This window comes from Hemicordylus capensis, chromosome 4 (genome assembly GCF_027244095.1).
Source record: "Hemicordylus capensis ecotype Gifberg chromosome 4, rHemCap1.1.pri, whole genome shotgun sequence".
Lineage (NCBI taxonomy): Eukaryota > Metazoa > Chordata > Lepidosauria > Squamata > Cordylidae > Hemicordylus > Hemicordylus capensis.
The window spans coordinates 290,838,723-290,858,330 of NC_069660.1; the positions used below are offsets into that span (position 1 = coordinate 290,838,723).

The 19,608-nt window shown below is 46.5% G+C and overlaps 1 pseudogene; it reads right to left on the minus strand.

Moving 5' to 3' along the window:
- The window catches only part of LOC128323232 (lethal(3)malignant brain tumor-like protein 2), a 49,211-nt pseudogene extending 36,732 nt beyond the window's left edge, over positions 1-12,479 (minus strand).
- Positions 12,480-19,608: the final 7,129 nt, after the last annotated feature.

Below are 19,608 nucleotides of genomic sequence, written 5' to 3' on the forward strand. Positions count from 1 at the left end.
ATGAGGCCGAAACACTTTGCAAGTATCCCAGTCACCATGTGTGCACCACTCCCCGCCCCCGGGCGGGGCAGTGGCGGGCAGAGCGGGAGCGGCTGCTGGGCTGACCCTCTGCCTCCGTGACCCTTGCGTGGACAGTCTGTCAATCCAGCAGTCACTCCTGTTCCACCCGCCGCCGCCATGGGAGCCTGCTCCAAACCACCCCCCGCTGTACACATGGTGGCTAGAATACTTGCAAAGATCAGCAGTTTGGCTTTGCGGTGGGTGGGTGATGCTGATGCTGAACATCTGTCCACCCACCCCATCCACTGGCCATATGCCACGGCCTCGCATGTTCGAGGGCCCCACACGCTCCCCGTATGGAGCACATTTCCGCATCCCCTCGCAGGGTGTGAAGGGCTCCCTCTCACGCAGCTGCGAGGTGTGGGGGCAGGAGCACACCCAGAAAGGAGAACTGCATCCTCCAGCGGGGTGCCACAGAACAGCCCTGGACAGCAGTGGCCAGTTCTGTTGCCACCGCCATGGTCCAGCCTGGAAGCGAGCATGACAGCGGGCCAAACCTCTGGGAGTCTCTGAAGGTGGGATGTGCAGCGGGCCCATTGTGCTTCGAGAAGGGGCTCCCCTGCCTGCAGGAAGGTCAGCCGGCCATCCCACCCACTCCCTGCCTGTTGTAGACGTTGTCAGACCCACCCTGAGCAGCCGCCATCTGCTTGGGAAGGAGGAGCGCTCTGGCAAGGAACACTCTTTGCTGTGTGCACTGGCCCTGCTACCTCTGGAAGGGGAGCACTGGTGGATCCCCGCTAATGGAAGTCATTCTCCCCATGGCAGCTGCTCTCTCCTTTGATGCTGCCACCCTGCTGCAGGCTTCTTCTTACCATATAGTGGATAAGCATGCACTCCCTCCCCCTCCCCTCACTGGCACCAGGAAGGGGAGAGCAGCAGCCCCATCACCTGTGCAGTTTCCACCTGGAAAGGGCAAGGGTGCTGTTGCCCTTGCCTTGGTGGTTGGCAGAGGGGGTGGGGTCGGGAAGCATCTCCTCTGAGGCAGCAGATGGAAAGAGGAACCGGCGGAGCCCAGAGGAGTGTACTACATACTCAAGTTCCTCCTCACAACAACCCTGTGAAGTAGGTTAGGCTGAGAGAGAAGTGACTGGCCCAGAGTCACCCAGCAAGTCTCATGGCTGAATGGGGATTTGAACTCGGGTCTCCCCAGTCCTTGTCAAGCACTCTAACCACTACACCATGCTGCAGGCAAGGGCAGCTGCAGGAAAGGGCATGGACACTCCTGCTCTTGTCCAGTGACTTGCAGGGGACAGGAAGGAGCACAAAAATCCCCATTCAGCCATGAGACTTGCTGGGTGACTCTGGGCCAGTCACTTCACTCTCAGCCTGACCTAGATCACAGAGTTGTTGCGAGGAGGAACTTGAGTATGTAGTACACTGCTCTGTGCTCCTTGGAGAAAGAATGGGATATTCTATATTATTAATTCTTCTAGACGGGCCATGCACCCTGTGGGGTGGCTGGAAAGCAGTTTGACAGTTGGATTGGGGGCGCCATGAAGCAGCAGGGAGCTCAGAGGCTGGGGGCAGCTTCGGGAGCTGGACAGTTGGCTCTGAGGGCTGCGGGTGGCAGACAGTTGGCTGAGCTGTGCCGTGAAGCGGCAGGGAGCTCGGAGGCTGTCAGGCGAGAGTCCCTGGCAGTGGTAGGGGGAAGCAAGGACTGTGAGACAGAGATAGAAAGATGGAGGACAGAGAGCACGAGCACAAGACTTGCGGGGGGGGAGAGACTTGCGGGGGACAAGCAGGAGGGGCGAGAGCATTGCGGGGGGTGGCAAAAGCGAACAAGATTGTTGCGGGGGCAGCGAGAGCATTGCGGGGGTGGCGAGAGTGAGCGAGAGCATTGTGGGGTCAGCGAGAGCGAGCGAGAGCATTGTGGGGGGTGGCGAGAGTGAGCGAGAGCGATGCAGGGGGTGCTGAGAGTGAGTGAGAGCATTGCAGGGGTGGCGAGAGTGATCACGAGCATTGTGGGGGTGGCGAGAGTGAGCAAGAGCATTGCAGGGGGCAGCAAGAGCATTGCAAGGGGCGGCGAGAGCATTGTAAGGGGCGGCAAGAGCATTGCAAGGGGCAGTGAGAGTGAGCGAGAGTGTTGCAGGGGCGGTGAGAGCAAGCAAGAGCGTTGCAGGGGTGCGATGCCACAGGTGAGCTCCCTGACTGGCATCTCAAGGTTGGGCTGAGCGGGAATCCTGCCTGAGAGCCTCGGAAAGCCACTGCCAGTCTGTGTAGAGTAGACAGTACTAAGCTGGATGGACCAATGGTCTGACTCACTGGAAGGCAGCTTCCTATGCTGATATTTTCCCTTGGGCTCATTTGCAAGGTGCCTGCCACTTTAAGGAAGCTCAGTGCTGTTTGCTGGACAGGCTTTCCCCAGGCAAACTTCTGCTTGCTTTGCAGTCCACTCTGGTATCCTAGCTCTATGGTATCCCTGGGGAGGGAGCCTCAAGCAGTGTCCCACAGCATTCCGTGGCTCCACTTGAGCACTGGGAGGGGGTAGGCAACCTCCCCTGCTTGCTGAACCTGGTTTTAGAGGAGGGGCTGGGAACTGGGTGACCCTCTTTTGACAGAGACCTGTTTGAGAGCTTGCTGAGGTTTCACACGGGAGTGCTAACCCCGCCTTCAGACCTCAAGTCCTGTTTTTGCTTGTCGTGAGAATAGCCTCAATGTTTTCTGTTTGCTCATTATTTTCTGAGTGTGTTAGTTGTCTCCTCCAGTGTCATATTTGTAATGTTAAGTCTTCCTCTGCAATATAGTCCTCTAAATAAACTATAGGAAGTCCTCGACTTCAGATGTTTCAAGTTAAGACAAATGGCACTCAAGATGTTTGTAAATTGTCATCGTGTTTCAACTTTACAACTGTGTTTCACTTTACAACACTCACTGTGGAAGGGGAGGCTCCACTAGATGGCTCTAGTGTGTTGAGGTAGAGGAGGATGTGATGACAACACAGGTCCAATCTCACATTGTCATTGAGATTGGCAGTTCTGGTGGCAGCCGCTGCTGCTTGTTCATCCAAGATGCTCCCCCACTGCTGCTACTGCTGCTTCATCTCCTGCTCTTCCTGTGTTGTGTTGGCAAGAGGGGATAACCTTGTTGGAGATGAAATTCCAGTGCATTGACCTTTTGCACCAACTGTCCTAATGACCACTAGGGGCATTGGGAGTAGAGACAGTGAGTCAGGGTCTCCCTATCTGTCCCTACTCTATGACCCCTGAACTGACTCTGCAGCACTTCCTGTGCTGAGTCACAATCCTTCCTTTCCTCCTAGAGAGCAGATGGAAACATCTCTCTCTCTCTCTCCTTACCTATCTACTATGTAGTCCTTTAGGTTAGAGATAGGTCTTTCCTATCTAAGTGTATTTAACCAATAAATATTTAGTGTTTAGTCATACAAGGATCTCCATGTGTTTTCTCTATACAGCTATAATATCCAAACCATCCTCTGCTACCTACTTTGTAACTGGAGTGTGTGCTCATTCCTTAGTGCTCTGCTGTTTTACCTATTGTGGGTAAAAATCAACAACCTCTAACAAACCTAGCCTGTTCCCAGCACACATACCACTTTTTAAAATTATTTATTTATTTATTCCCACTCTCCTTCCCTCCATGTCTAAATGTTGCCCAGGAGAAGGAGATGGAGGTGAGTCACCCAGTTACCTCCCTTTCTTCTATGGAAAGGTGAGAAGGAACCAGAAAGGGACTGGGAAGGCCGTGGGTGGCAAGGGTGAGCAACTTCTGATTCTCCACCAGCAACTTCACAGCTGCATGTCTTCACATCTGTGACTGACACACCACCAGCTTTGACCACAGCAGTGGGGGTGGGGGGTGGGGGAGGGTATCCAACCTTGTTTCAGGAACCAATTCCCCCATTTATATAATGATTCCCAGTGGAAACATATTCTGAATTAAGACATTTTGACTTAAGACACAGTTTTCAGAAACCAGTTGTGTCATAAGTCTGAGGACTTCCTGTACTCAAGTTTATATGAACCTTCTGAAGTCTCTCTCTGTATGCTGTCTATATGTCTCTCCTTCATTTGAAGGGAACCCTTTAGCTGAGTTAGGTAGCCTGAAGGACCGTAGGTTGCACCCTTATCGTTTTCCACCAAAAGAAATCTTTTTATTGCATTGCTATAGAAAAAGCAATATCTCTGAGTGTTAAGAGCAGGCTGGCATTGTGGAAGAAATTCCCAGCCTCTAACAATGCACTTACATTCAGCGCACAGCTCTGACCCAGCTTTGACCTACATCTCACTCTGCTTCTGCATGTTATGAAATGAGGCACATTTCTTAACAACTGTACACTCCCTGGAGAGGATAACGTGAACTGTCCAAAGTTTTGTGTGGAGGAGTGGAGGGCAGATTTTTTTTTTTTAACGGTAACAGCACTGCACAAATCAATTTGGTACTGCTGGGGCAATCATTGGGTGTTTTTTTTTAAATTCTAGTCAGCAATATACATTCTAAATATATATTGAGGGAGGCAGAGTCCTTTTTGCCTAATCAGTAGTTTTCATTCCATTATGTCCAGCTGAAACTATCCCCATTCCTCAAAGCTCATTCTTGAAGATCTAAATTAGATAACATTTCTGTTATGTGATTTGGGTCTGTGTGTTTGTTACCAAAACACAAGTAGTTGGCCCCGGTTTGAATTGGGAATGCAGTGAGGCAGAGAGGGCTTTAACTCTTTGTCCCACCATTGGGAAGCAGTCCTCCCAGAACAAAGAGCAGCCATGGAATGGAGTGTCCGATCCAGATAAGAACAATGGTGGAGGCAAGGGTTAAAGTTTTCCCCACCACTACCGTGGTCCCACTAGAAAATAGGAGCAGTTACAGTGTACATTCTAACTGTCAGTTCAGCCACACATAGAAGTGCCCACATCTCCACTTATTTATTATTTATTATTTATTAAGCAAATTTGTACACTGTCCCAAACTTTCATCTCTGGGCGGTTAACAATAGCATAAAACAAGTTAAAACATATACAAAAATGTAAAACAATGTAACAATTTAAAAATCACCCACAAATTAAAACCTTAATCGTCCCTCCCCCAGACTGGAACTTCAGATTGGAACAAAAATTAAGGCTAACATTGCACAGATGGCTGCAACCCAAGTTGTATGCCACATTTAGAAGAGGTGTTCCCAATTCCTGCCTGGCCCCACATGTGTCAGGGAAAGAGATTACAATCACCCTCTTCCTCCTCCTGCAGACTGGCGTGCTCACAAACCTGGCCCCTCACCATGAATTCAAGGTCCTGCTTCACTTATTTGTCTCATCCTCAGCTTCAGGCTGCTTAAATATACTAGTGCATTCCTTGCACTCTTTTAATTGCCTCCTTCCTCAGTTACCAGCCCCTCCCCTGTTGTTGTCTAACTCACTACCCTGCCTCCGGCTGCCTTCACACATAACGCCAAACTGCAGGTTGACAAACCGGAGGTTAATCCTTGAAACTGGGAATTGTCCTGCAGATGACAGCAGGCTGGATCAACCTCTGGTTTCAAGGCAGAGGAGCCTCTCGCTCTCCCTGGTCTGCAGAGGCTGCATCCCAGCAAGCTCCATAGCACTCACAGGTTGCCAGACTGTGAGCAAGGTGTCAGCACGTCAGCAGGTTGGCAGTCATTGGCCACAATCTTCAAGGGAGTGTGCCTGGTGTGTCCATGCCTTTTTGACACTGCTTGCCCTCAGTAGGGAAAGGGTATTTAAACCCTTTTAAATTGCATTTAAACCCTTTCCCCCACAACCCTTGTGCTGCCACCCTCGTAAGAGCCTACAACCAAATAGTCTCACACAAGATCCATTATTGGTAATGGAGGGATAGAGAGGGGCACTCTTTTTCTGTTACTCTGGGAAGCAGTCATGATGACCTCCTAGGAGCAAATATGTATATAAGGGCTGGCAAAGACTCCTGGGGCCTGGTCCACTTGGACCAGCATTATGGCGGCATATGCAGATTGGCTGCTGCAGGAAATTGCAGGTGAGGGGAGCCCCTATTTTCAGCAATCCCTTGCAAGCTGTATGGCCCTACAGGGCAAAAATAAACATGCATATGTGCCAAGGGACTACCAGACTTCTTGAGTGAGCACTTTTACTCAACCAGTCACCATGACCTGGAAATGTGTTGGTGTAGTACCCTTCCTGGGGCTTGCGTGGATCTAGCAATGAGGCTGGGCAGTGACAGCCCTTTGGCCCACATGCGTGTCTCCATGGCTTTTCACGCCCATGAGAAAGTGGTCTGGTCTGGACCATTACCCATCATCATCACCACCACCACCACCACCACCACCACAACACAAGAAGAATCTCTCCTGTTGTTTGATTGAATAATGCTCCAGATGGATGGTTCTTCTCATGGGTAGTGCCACAGAGCGTGTGCTAGCACCCAAGAGAAATGGGCTGGGCCCCCCTTCCCCTACTAATTTGTACAAAAAATAGGGCAGAGCCACTCAAGAATCACAGGGGCTGCCTTTCAATCCACCCCGGGTATCACTCCTCTGGCATGTGTTTTCATTGTCGGGAAACAACTGGGTTGCCCAGTTCATGGTGCCACTAGGATTCGGCGTGCTTGTGCAAATGCTTCTCCATCTCTTTGGACTTTATTTGTGTAGACCTCTCTACAAAGTGCCTGTCTTGTCATCCCATCCTATTTTCATGCAGATTATCCTGGGCTGGGGAGGACACATGGGACACAGTGGAGAGCCAGCATCCCCCACCCCAACAGTTTTTCCCTTTGACATTCTTTGAAGCTTGGGATGAGCCGTCCCTGTTGCTGGGCAATGGCTGAAGAATTGTGGAGACAGCTGGGGCAGGGCAAAGACTTGGAGCTGCCAAGTTTCTGGCCTGGTCTGAGCCACTCTCTCCATGGTTTCAGGAGCATCCATGGCACAAAATCCAGGTTCCGATGGCGACAGAATTCAGACGATACAAAGGCGCCTCCAAACCTGAGGTACAAGCAGCAAACCCCACTACAAAATGAAGGTTCAATTCATGGTTTCGGGAGTGAAACTTCAGGTTGCTTTCATGACAAAACCGCAGTTCCATGCATTTGGATGACCACGAAAGTGAACTTTCTGCCACGCTCACCTCCGAAGGCGAGTGTGTTATGTCCAAAGGTGGCCTCTGTCTCCCTCCCTGGCCCACTCTTCAGTTGTTGGGCTTGAGTGGGATCTTCCAAGCCCAGAAACTCTTTTCTGCCTTCTGCTGTGGCAGGAAACAAACAGCTCCTGGGGAAGGGGAGGTTTCATGCCAAAACACCAGTGCCTCGTAAGCCCAGCGGCCTGAGTTCCTGAAGTCCTATAGGGACTAAACCCAGGACTTACCTCTTGAATCTGGGGTTGTTGTGAGGTGTGCAGCAGACAACAATAATGTGGAAGTGGAGATCTAGCCTTTCTGTGATGCTTCCTTCAATATAGTATATGTACCTACCATTTCATTTGGAGTTAACACAGCTTCTCAGCAAGCACTATACATATATAAATAAGATAAGATAAACAAAGGAAGATAGAAAGCTTTTGCCTATTTCCCTACTGGGAATGATGTATTATTAAAGAGCCAACAACTAATAAGGATAAGCATTTTAGGAAGATATGTTGGAGGATAACTATAGTATGCACTCATTATTCTTTTCCTAATGCTCTGTACAATGTATACATACTTTGGAAATAAAAACATTTCACAAATAAATCTGTACAATGTATAGGGAGAATGTTCTTATTACTACTATGACTACTAGTATTAGTAGTCGTATTAGAAGCTGTTCTAGTATAAAGTGTGTAACCCATTCTGCCTAGAAACTGGAGTCCAAAGGAGTGTATAGCATAGCAAACAAAAATGAATCTGATGGCCATGATGCACAACATCATCTATATAAAATGCAGAGTAGATCAGGAGGTCTACACAAGACTTCACTTGAAAGTTGGCTGAAGTGGGAAAGTTTTTGTCCTCTTATGACTTGTTCACATCCTAGGCAGGTCAGGAAGACTTGGGGCAAGTTTTGAGACAGCAATAAAGTACAGGATCTGCAATGATTTCACACACATTCTAAGGACAATCTTACTCCCTATACAGATGCTGCAGGCTTCTGGTCAGCAGAAGGTCAGCAGGAGGTGCTGTGGAAATCACATGAGGTCCATGCAATGTCTGTACTAGGAGAATGGAAACATGCAAGAGTGTCTGTACAGTGAGTATAATTGCTCGGTCTGAGTTCAAAGTTGAAGACCCCGCACTTTATTGCTGTTCGAAAACCTTGAGGCTCTTGAGAGCCATGAGGGGGTTAGTGCCATGAGGGGTTAGTGGGGTTAGAGCCATGAGGGGGTTAGTGGGGAGAGCGGGCTTAGCCGGCTCTCCACACAGACAAGCAGGGCGGCTGCCCACACAACTTGCCAGCTCCGTTACGGAGCCGGCGGGGGCTGGAGGCATTGGGGGCCACGTGGCCCCTGGAAGCTCCAGCATGCCCTGTGCGAGCACGCACAGCATGCTGGAGAGACTCCCGAGCCGGGAAGCTGCTTTTCAGCCTCTCGGTCAGGGGTCTGCTTGTGTGTTGCTGCGTCGCAGAGCCGTGCCACGGCAACTCATGATTAAAAAAAAAAAAGAGTTTGTGGAGCGCTCACTCTGCAAACCTGGGTTAAGTGGAGGGTAGTTTGGCGGGTTAACTGCCTGGAGGCCACCGGGCTCGCCTGTGAGCACAGTGGTTCTTACTGTCAGGCGAAATTGGGCTAGGCTCCCCTAGCCCGATTTCGCCTGATTGTGGGAATAGCCTCCTTGAGTGGTCAGGAATCAATAGGTTTTGTTTTTTAAATTGCTCCACTGGGCTCTCAAAGCAGCTTAAACCATAAACATAAAACACACACAATGAGGCAGGTCTCACGATCAGTGAGACCTGCTTTTGCCACTATTGTGGGCTCCCCACAGAAGATCGTGGCGGGAGCCCTGGGTGGCCGGACTGGCCGCCTACACGATTGCCGGCTCCATGGCGGGGCCGGCAGGGGCTGGGGAACTCGGGGGCTGCGTGGCCCCTGGAAGTTCGAGTGCAAGTGCGCAGGGCATACTGGGGAGACCCCTGGAACTGGGAGGCGGCTTTTCTCCTCCCCTCCAGGGGTCTATTCGCCTGCGGAATGGAGTTGTGCTGTGACTACTCACGATCAGGCAGCCTGGGTTTGCGGAGCGCTCACTCTGCAACCCCGGGCTAAAGGGAGGGCTACTAAAGCAGGCTAGCTGCTTGTAAACCACCTGTGAGCCCGGTGGTTTACATGATCAGGCAAAATCGGGCTAGGCTCCCCTAGCCTGATTTTGCCTGATTGTGAGAATAGCCCCAAGGCGTGGAAATCTTTGCCATAAAATGGAGATGGCCTCTAACATAAATAACTTTAAAAGAAACTGGGCAAATGCATAGAGGGTAGGTCTTTCAATGGCTACTGTAATGGCTCTTCAGGACCTGTGCAGAGGCAGAGTGTCACTGTATGCTGGTTGCTGGGGAACAAGAAGGAGACTGTTAGCTTCATGCTTTGTTTTGGACTTCTGGCTGGCCTCTGTAGGAAGCAGGATGCTGGACTAGATGGCTCCAGAAAGCTCTTACGTCATAAATCACGAATACAATAAATTTATTAAAAATCCATGTTAACAACACCCTAAAACCAAAAGTCAAATAAACTATAGTAAATTCATCAGTTTCTCACCCCTCCAGAATTCCAAAGGCCATCCTAAACAGAGAAATCTATCCAAATCTTCTGAGAGCCAAACTAGAGATGAACAAGGCAAATATAGATTTCCCACAATCACACAAAAAAGTACCTATGGTGGTGATCAAAGTTTAACCATGAATAGAGTGCATATTTGTGAAGTCCAGAGCTGTTTACTTCTTGCCTAGTGTTCTCTCTCCCTAGTTCCTTCTCTCTATGTACTTTTCTCCCCGCTAAGTACCAGTTGTAGTATCGGAGCTTGACTGGGGGGGTGGGGGGTGGAAGCACATGGGAGGGGGTTAGAGCATCTGCTTTGCATGCAGATGCTCCCAAGTTCACTCCAAGGTATCTTCAGGTAGGGCTGGGAAAGACTCTTGCCTGAAACCTTGGAGAGCCCCTGCTAGTCAGCGTAGATGATACTGAGCTAGATGGACCCATGGTCTGACTTGGTATAAGGCAGCTTCCTATGTTCCTAAGACCAGGAAGGTAAGTACTGGGGGAGGGGGAGGAGAGGATCCTTTAGTCACCTTGGTATCCCCTTTGCTGTTGAAAAAGGACCCCATCACTTTTCTCCACATCTGACTGAAGCAAATCTGTGTATGAAGCAAACTTTTTCTTTTTAAAATGCAAACTGCTTTGAGAATTTTTTTTTGAAAAGTGGTATATAAACTTTGCTAATAAATAAATAATAATAGAAATAATAATAAATTGGCTGCTGTCATGTCAGAATGTCAAAGGAGCCAACTGAGCCTCACAGGGGAGGGAAAAAGTTGATTTCCTTTAACCAGGAAGTCATATGATACCTGTGACACAGTCACACAATCAAACTGATTTCTCAGAAAAGTGTTCCGCACAGCAGACATTGGGAAGTTTTGAGTAGGCAGAAGTCTATATAAGAGAAAGATGTGCCTGGTATCCCTTTTGTTTTGCATAGATGATTTTAGTGCTAAAGATTAAAATAGAGAACATAGGAAGCTCCCACACAGACCAGACATTTATAAATCTGAAATACTCATGTGTGCAAATATTTGCCTAAGATGCCAAGTGTGAGCTATAGATTTGGGTACATATGCAAACTAGTCTCCAGCACACTCATTTCAATGATGCAGCACTTAAACATGCTGTGATGCATTCCTAGAAGAAAGAAGTGCCTTTTCTCTCTCCTGGGGTCCATCCATACACAATCCCCTTGTCAGTCTGATCATGCAGATTGCATGATTCTAATTGGTCCTGCATCTGTCCTCATCTGTTACATAAGCAGATAGAGAAAGAATGACAGGGGAATGAGGATTGGATATAAAGCCTCAGGCTTAGCTTTTAGAATATGCTAGTAAGAACTCGCCCTGTTGGTAGGTGGTTCTAGAAAACAACTCAGAATGGAATAGGCCTTGCAACAGTTGCTAGTAACCAGTCCGAATATATCTGGCAGATAAATTTAATCTCAAAGCCCTCTAGGTGAGTATTACCAAATGGATATTCTGTCTAGTTCTTTATGGTGCATTAATTCAGAAGACCTGCACTAAATTTTTGTGGGAGATTTTTGGAGAGAAACACAACAGATCTTTATTTTAACAGATGTTTTTAGTGGGTGATTAAGTTGGTCATTATGTCCTTTCAAGAGACCAAAAGAAGTGTTCCTACTGCATCAAGTTACAGAGGAGACTTAGTAAGTGATTACCATGGAACATAAGTCTCCTGTTGGATTAGAGCAGAGGTTCATCTAGCCCAGCATCCTGTTTCCAACAGTGCCTATCCTGGGAAGCCCACAGACAATTAATAGCTGTACACCAAAGGGTGCATTTCAGCAACTGGTATTCAGAGGCTCGACTTTCAATTCTTGCCAATGCAAAACTCCCATTTTTTTGCTATTGTGGAATGGTAAATGGTAAATGGTTTGCTATTGTGGAATGGTACCATTGTGGAATGGTATTGTGGAATGGTAACTGAATCCTCGTTTTATCATTTCTGCAGAAATATAATAAAACAAAACTACAGGAACGTAACCAATTACGGTTTCACTTGTTTTGAAAAAAAGGAAGATATTCTGGTTCTCAGGATTGCTCAGGAGAAAAAAAATGCAAAAAGGAGAAGACCTAATCTCTAATCTGTGGTCTTGTCAGAGATGAAGGAAATATATTTGCACAATCAGGCCAGTACTTACAGACCATTGGTCCTGGTTTAGTTCTAGCACTGAAAACCAAATTGGGGGCTAAACTTTACTTCATATTAGATACAAGTTGAATGATTAAGTTGGATAATTATAATTAATGACTTCATTAATGAGCTTCTCACTAAGCCAAACACTCTACATTATCAACCAATGCCTCCTATGTTAAGGAACATGTGATTTTGAGGATGCAAGAATACTGTTGGAACCCCACTAAGATACCTCTGCATCATAGGCCAGGGATTTATTTTCTGTATCTTCAAGGTATCCCTGGATGTCAATAGACTGTGGCTCCTTGAGCTTAATGTGGAACAAGCAAGAAGTTACATACACTGCATGGGAAACTCTGGCCAAACAACCCCTGGAAGCACTTAGTAAAAAAGGAGGTTGCTTATCTTTGATCTGTCTTCTCTTTGCCCTACAAGGAAGCCTGCTATCCGGGGCTTTGCATGTAGCATCCTCAATCTGTGCAATGTCATCACCTGTGGCACCCAGGCTCTCCTCTCCTCTCCTCTCCTCAAGTTGATTCAGCAGCAGTTGCTCCACTAGGTCACTCTCTGTTCTCTGCTGGGAACATGGCATTAATCCCCTGCCTGCCAAGTTCCTTTCTTGAGACATTCATTTTATAAAGAAAGTCAGAATTGTCTCACTAGATCTCAACAAAATCCATCTGGACTAGCATTCTGCTTTCAGTGGTGGACATTTTGCTTTCAGTAGTGGACCGTGAAATGCCTGTGGATGCTTAGAAGCAATGCATAATGGATTCAGACACTTGGGAAAATTTATCCAACTATCCCCCCCCCCCAAGAATTTAGTCAATGTTTTCATTGCTGTTCATACAGTAGATCCATCCCCAATTCCTCTATGGGCATGTTTAATCCTTTTTAAAAAATCTGTCACAACTAGCGGGCTTCACTATATTCTGTAGCAATATTTGCAAAAGACTGTTCTGCACCATGTTGAGAAGTCAAATAAATGAAAACTCAGTCGTCTACCTTGATGAATGGAAATGAGGGAAGTTGCTGTAGTTGTGTGCTTTTTCATATCCACTTCTCCTAAGAGTAGGATGTTCAGCAATCAAAGCTTCTTTCATTTCCAAGTTGTAGTAATAACAATGAAGGGTAAGCTCTGTGACCTCCACATCCCACTTTTTCACCAAGTATGACACAGGGAGTAGGATCTGGGCAGTCATGAGTTAGCGAGGATGGAATTTTTCTATTTTTGTCATGCCTCTAAAGGCTTCCTTTAGCCACACTTGATGAATATTGATAGTGAAACTAAGAAACTTATATAACCATTGTAGCTTGTCAAACTGAAGTAGGATTATTGCTTTATTATTCTTCAATCTGAAGTATTACAGAATCTCTCAACTAGCCCTTATACAACATTAAGGTTGGGACTATAGTACTAAAACTATAGTATTAAATTTTCACATCAGAACTATCATGGGTTGGGGAGCTTATCCGCCCATTTTGAAGGTGCAGTTCAGTTTGAATTCAACCTGAATTTGGACCAAACCGTGGGTATGAGGTCAAATCGATCAGGTGGGCAGGGTGAGGCAGTCACCTCAGGCACCAGTACAGAGAGGGATGCAAGAGGCGGAAAGTGCTGGGCCTCCAACACCTTGGAAGCCATCCCACCACCCACCGCTGCCACTGGGGCACACTGTTGATGTTCCACTCCTACTCAGCTTGAGCTAGGAATGCCCCGCTACTGTTCTCAGGTTTAGGGGCATAGCCTGAGAATGCTTCCATGTTGCTCTCTCCATGACATAGCTTGAGAATGCTGAGCACCCGCCAGCAGATGGGCTGTGTGTATCATATTGTTCTTCATGTCAGTCAGTCTTGGACTGCCCTGCTTTCTCCCTTCAGAGCAAGATGGTCCCCAGTAACTCTGGGTAGGGATGTGCAGAACCGGTTCAATCACGAGCCGGGCTGCCACGAACCAGGCCCATTCGAGAGGTTTGGTCATGAACTGCTTTGAAGCGGTTCGAGCTGTTTTGCCAAAGCGACCAGCCCAGCCAATTGGTTTGACCAAACTGGATCACATACCTGCGGTTTGGTCCAAATTCAGCTTGAATTCAAACCAAACTGTGCCAAAGGATCCATGCACACTCCATCTCATGTCAGTTGGGGGAAGGGAGAGGCCACCTCAGTTTCCATGGCTGTGTCTGTCTCTTCTCTCTTCCCCTCAGAATTTATTGACAATTATACAGGTTGATCAGGTTACAGGTTCAGCAGCACTCATGCAGAGACAGTGCTAGTTAAGAATATAAGAAGAGCCCTGCTAGATCAGATCAAGCTTCCATCTAGTGCAGCATCCTGCCTCCAGCATGGGCCATGTAGATGCTGCTGGGAAGCCCACAGATAGGCCATGAAGGTAATCACTATATCCCATGGTTTTGTTCAACCAAATGGTATTCAGCTGTATACTGCTGCTGAACATGGAAGTTTCATGTAGGCATTGTGGATACCAGGTCTATTTTTCAAGCTCTGTTTCTATAAACTCACACACAGCGATATACAAAAGAATGAAAATAGTTAAAACAGCAGGTGCATCCTCATTAGCCAGAGCATATTAAAATGCCACGAAAGGAGCAAGTAAAGCAGCAGGAACATAGCAAGGTGACCCTGGGACGAGAAGTGAGGATGGGCCCCTGGGCCCGCTTTATTTGTTTGTTTGTTTGTTTGTCTGTCAGATTTGTACACCACCACAAACTTTCATCTCTGGGCAGTTGACAATAACATAAAATAAGTTCAAACATACACAACAATCTTAAAACAATTTGGACAATCTAAAAGTAAAAAAACAGATTAAAACTTAAATTTTTTAAAAAGCAGAAAAGGCTTGGGTGGAGAGGTGGGTTTTCAAATGCTTTTTTAAAATTGTCAGAGATGGAGAGGATTGTATCTCAGAAGGGAGCACATTCCACAGTCTTGGGGCAACAACCAAGAAGACCAGTCCCCGTGTGGCCACCAGCCGAGCTGGCGGCAACTGGAGATGGACCTCTCCAGACAACCTCAGTGGGTGATAGGGCTCATAATGAAGAAGGTGTTCCTTTAAATACCCAGGGCCTAAGCCATTTAGGGCTTTATAGGTTGCCACCTTCTCTTGCCACCTTTCTCTTGCCACCTTCTCTTCCCCTGCATGTCTTTGCTATGGGAGAATAGTAAGGACATGGTGAAAAAGAAAACAATCTTGACATTTCTCTTGCTCTTATGTAAATAATATCACACACTCCTCATAAGAACATGCTGGATCAGGCCCAAGGCCTATCTAACCCATCACCCTGTTTTCTACAGTGGGCCATTAGATGCTCTGGCAAGCCCACAAGTTGAAGATCAAGGCATGCCCCCTCTCCTGCCGTGCTCCTCTACAATTGGTATTCAGAGACATCCTTCTTCAAATACATGCAGACACTTTCATGCACACACTTCTGTGCATGCGTTCTCCTGGCTCGGAAACATTTTAAAACAGATATATCTTCTACAATCGTCTCATATAGCCATACAATGTCAAGAGTGTGAAGGGTGAGCTGTCACCCAGCTGGTGGGCCCTGCTCCCTCAGGGGCCCAGGGACATATAGCTACATCTCAGCAAAGCAGCCCTAAAAGCAATTCTTTCTAAATGGTCTGGGAGGAGAATAAAAAAGAGTTTCTGTGGCTATCAGTTGTCTAATTCCCCCTTAAAGCCATGTACACCAGTGGTCAGCACTATATCATGTGGCATAATTCCATTATGGAAATATAAAACTCTTTGTTCCTCTTAGTAAAGTGGCAGCAGTAGCACCACCACTAAAACAGCCCCCTGCCAGCCAGCTACAAAAATGTTTTTAAATTTCTTCCTTAAAACTGCTTATTCTACCCCCGCCAACATCCCCCGCCATGATACACATCTCTCAGGCAGAACCCAATGAATGGAGTTGTAGCACAGAGCACAACTTGACAATGTCTATCTTTTACACAGAAAATTGAGGCAAAAAAAGGACTTGATTTTCAGGTGCTTTTGTGATCTCTCAGTGCCCTGGTTCAACAATGAAGTGGGATGATTAGATTGAAGCCAAAGGATTTCACTGGAACGTTTCAAGATGACATTTTCTTTTTTTGGAGCATCTGGAGATCTGATGAAATTGGAAGTGTCTTGGGGTACTGCATGCTTTAGCACCCCCTTTCCCTGCGATTTATATCAGGGCTCAATAGCTCATCTGTGGGTGAAAGTTTCACATGACTACTAATAAGACATAGATGGGAAAGAAAGAAAATGCCTATGCTTATTATTGATTTAAAACACTTTTTGGTTGCCTTTCTATATAATGCTCAAGGTGAGGAAAGTAAAATAGTCAAACATTACACTTTTTGGTATTTAGCCTGACTAAATATGAAGAAATATGAAGAAATGTTTTCATAATTGCCATTTTCAACTATGTTTATTATTGTTTCCAATCCATACAGAATGATATTTAAGCATAAAATACTAAAAGACTTTATGCAGCTACCCTGGATACATGTCATATTATTTTGGTTTCCAGGTCTCATCAGTCCTCTCCTCTCCCCTCCCCTTCTTTCCCTCCTCCCTTCCCTTTGTCAAGAAGTTTTCTTTTCCCATTTGTAGTCACTGAGCCAAAAAGATAACAACAAAATATTAAGATGATATTACAAACAACCGGGGCGGAGCCACCATTGAGCGGACAGGTTCAAAGAATCCAGGCTGCCGCCAATCAGAGGCCACGCCTGGCACCCCAGCCACACACCCTGCAGTCAGACAGCAGATGCAGGAAGCTTGGTGGTGGTGGGGGGGAAGGGCGCCAGCTGGCTTCCTCTGCCAGTGCAAACAACAAACAAATTACAGGTTAGATGAAAACAAGCAGAAACAATAACAAAAGACTTGTCAAAAAGCCATTCAAGCAGAAGCATATATTAGGGAAGACTGGAAAACAGGTCCAACCCATAGTAGCAAAACACAAACTGTGAATGGGCTTGGCAAGCTTTTCTGGGAACATTGTTCTGTAATTAAGATGCCACAACTGAGAAGGCCCTGCTTTGTAATGGATGACATGTACAGCATAGCACGTGGGGCAGGGTTTCATTCCTGAATCTGATAACATGTAGAGCAACCCGCCCTGGTGAGTTCTTACTCAATCCTTTTCTGGAATTGTGGATCCAGTGACTGACATCTTAACTGAATTTACTAGTTCTATTGAAATTCAGCAGTCTTTTCCAGGGATCCTCAACGTTGGGCCCCCAGATGTTCTTGGACGTCAACTCCCATAATCCCCAGGCTCAGTGGCCTTTGGCTGGGGATTATGGGAGTTGAAGTCCAAGAACATCTGGGGGCCCAATGTTGAGGATCCCTTTTAGACCACTTCCCGAGTAGTACTGTTCAGTAAGTTAATTTGGATGTCAGCCAGTGAGTTCAGATGTAGCATTTGTTTGAATGCTACAGGTTTACACAGCCACCATTGTAACTTATGCCACCATAGGAACATAGGAAGCTGCCCTACTGAGTCAGACCCTTGACCCATCTAGCTCAGTATTGTCTACACTGATTGGAGGCAGCTCTCCAGGAATTAAGGCAAGATTCCTTCCCAGCCCTATCTAGAGATGAAAGGGATTGATGTTGGGACCATCTGAATGCAAAGCAGGTACTATTCCACTGAGCTATGACCCCATCCCATCAGTGTCCAATGTTCTTGCTTCTTGCACAGGTGATGACTGGACATATGCAATGTGGTTATTTTTTGATGGTTGCGAACATACTTTGCTATTCTGTTGATGCTTTCTTTGTGAATAACTGCTCTTTTCTTCCTGGGATTTTAAAACTGCCATGCCAATGCCCAAGAAGCAGAATAAATAAAACCAAACCACAAAGCATCACAAAGCAGTATACAATAAATTAAAAACAGAGGCCACAGAATCTAACATCTCCCTTATCCATGGCTCTGAGAGCAACTCTATACAAACATGTTTAGCAAGGACTCTAACAAATGGGCTTCCAAGGGAAGAAGTAATAGAACTGGGAGACTATTACTGAGGAGGCCACCATAAATAAAGAGGGAGAAGATCACTGTACACATCCTTAATGTTCTAACAAGGAATGGCCTTGGTGTGACAAACAAGTCCTGAAAACTCCTAGCTCTGCATCCACCACATATACAAATATTCTGTATACAAGAGAGCAATCCCAGTGCATCTCCAAGGCTGAGGGATGTATGGAAGGGTAGTTTTGCATATGAAGGAACACAGCAAACCTTGGGCCATGTGAAACTAAGAACACTCTTGAGAGGAGTCCCATTCAGTGTGATGTCACTGATCACCTTTTCATGGATGTCTTCCACTTGAAACCCATGGTCCAACACTGCTGATAATTTAAGCTAGTTCCTAGCATGGGAAAGAAATTGTGTAGCTGGCTCAAACTATTTCTTCTTATCTTATGTTCCCAACCCCACAATTTTATTTTTCTTTGCCCTCTCCCAATTTCTGTGCCATGGTTGCCATTTGGCCTTAACAAAAAGCGGGGACTTTTCTACAATGGCCCCAGGGCTATGGACCAGTATCCCAGATGACACAAATTTTAAAGAGGGCATTTGCTGGCTGATTTTGGAGATTAGCAGGTCTTATGCTGGTTGATGATGCTTCTGCTGTTTATGATTGTGTGATTTTGTTGATGTTTTATGTGTTACCAGAAATGTATCCACAAACAACTCCTGTGCAATTGAAGTAACGTTTAACAAACCATGTTCATGGGGGGTCTAAGCCAGGGCTGTGCAACATCAGCCTGACTGCAGATTTTGGACTACAACTCCCATCATCCATGACTATTGGCCACTGTGGCTGGGAATGATGGGAGTTGTAGTCCAACAGCAGGGCCAGTTTCATGAGTCCTGATCTTGGAATCAGCACTCTGCTGAGATGTGAAAGGATCTCAAAATGCATGTGTTTGGGTGACACTACTAGTGTCACACTAGTGACAAAATTACAGACATCACTGGCTATGTGCCTATGATATATCCACACAACACTGGTCAATTGGGTAGGGGTACAATCACATCTCCTAGTGACAAGATATTGCAGCTTGAGTGCTGAGAAAATGCTGTCACTTGAGGAAAGACATCTGTATCTCATGCACCAACTGAACACCATCTGTACAGTAATTGCACAAAACTCTCAGCATCTGCAAGGACCCTTCTTTCCATGTGACGGTCTGGGTTATTAAGTACACAATTCAAATCTTGTTGTTTGGAGGCTGGTGAGTAAAGAGAGAGAGTTTACTGTGTGGTGGCATGCAGTGGGGGAAAGAAAGAATTGGACTTCCATATGTTACAACCCTAGTTGCTTTAGAAATAAACAAATGACCAGGCTCAAACTATCATACTTGGGACACATTATGCAAAGACCCAGCACCCTTGAGAAGTCCATCATGCTGGGAAAAGTTGAAGGAAAAAGAAGAAGAGGATGACCAGCAGCGGGGTGGATGGACGCGATTACAACAGCAATGAATGCACCACTGACAGACCTTCAAGGCCAACCTGAAGACAGATAACCCTGGAGAGAATCTATCTATGTGGTCCCTAAGAGTCCACACCGACTTGACACCATTTAATGCTTACGCAGTTTATGGTTTTTGGAAATACACATAGCCTCAGAAGTCTGTTTTGCCACAGCTTAAATAAGGAAAGGTCATCTATCTATCTATCTATCTATCTATCTATCTA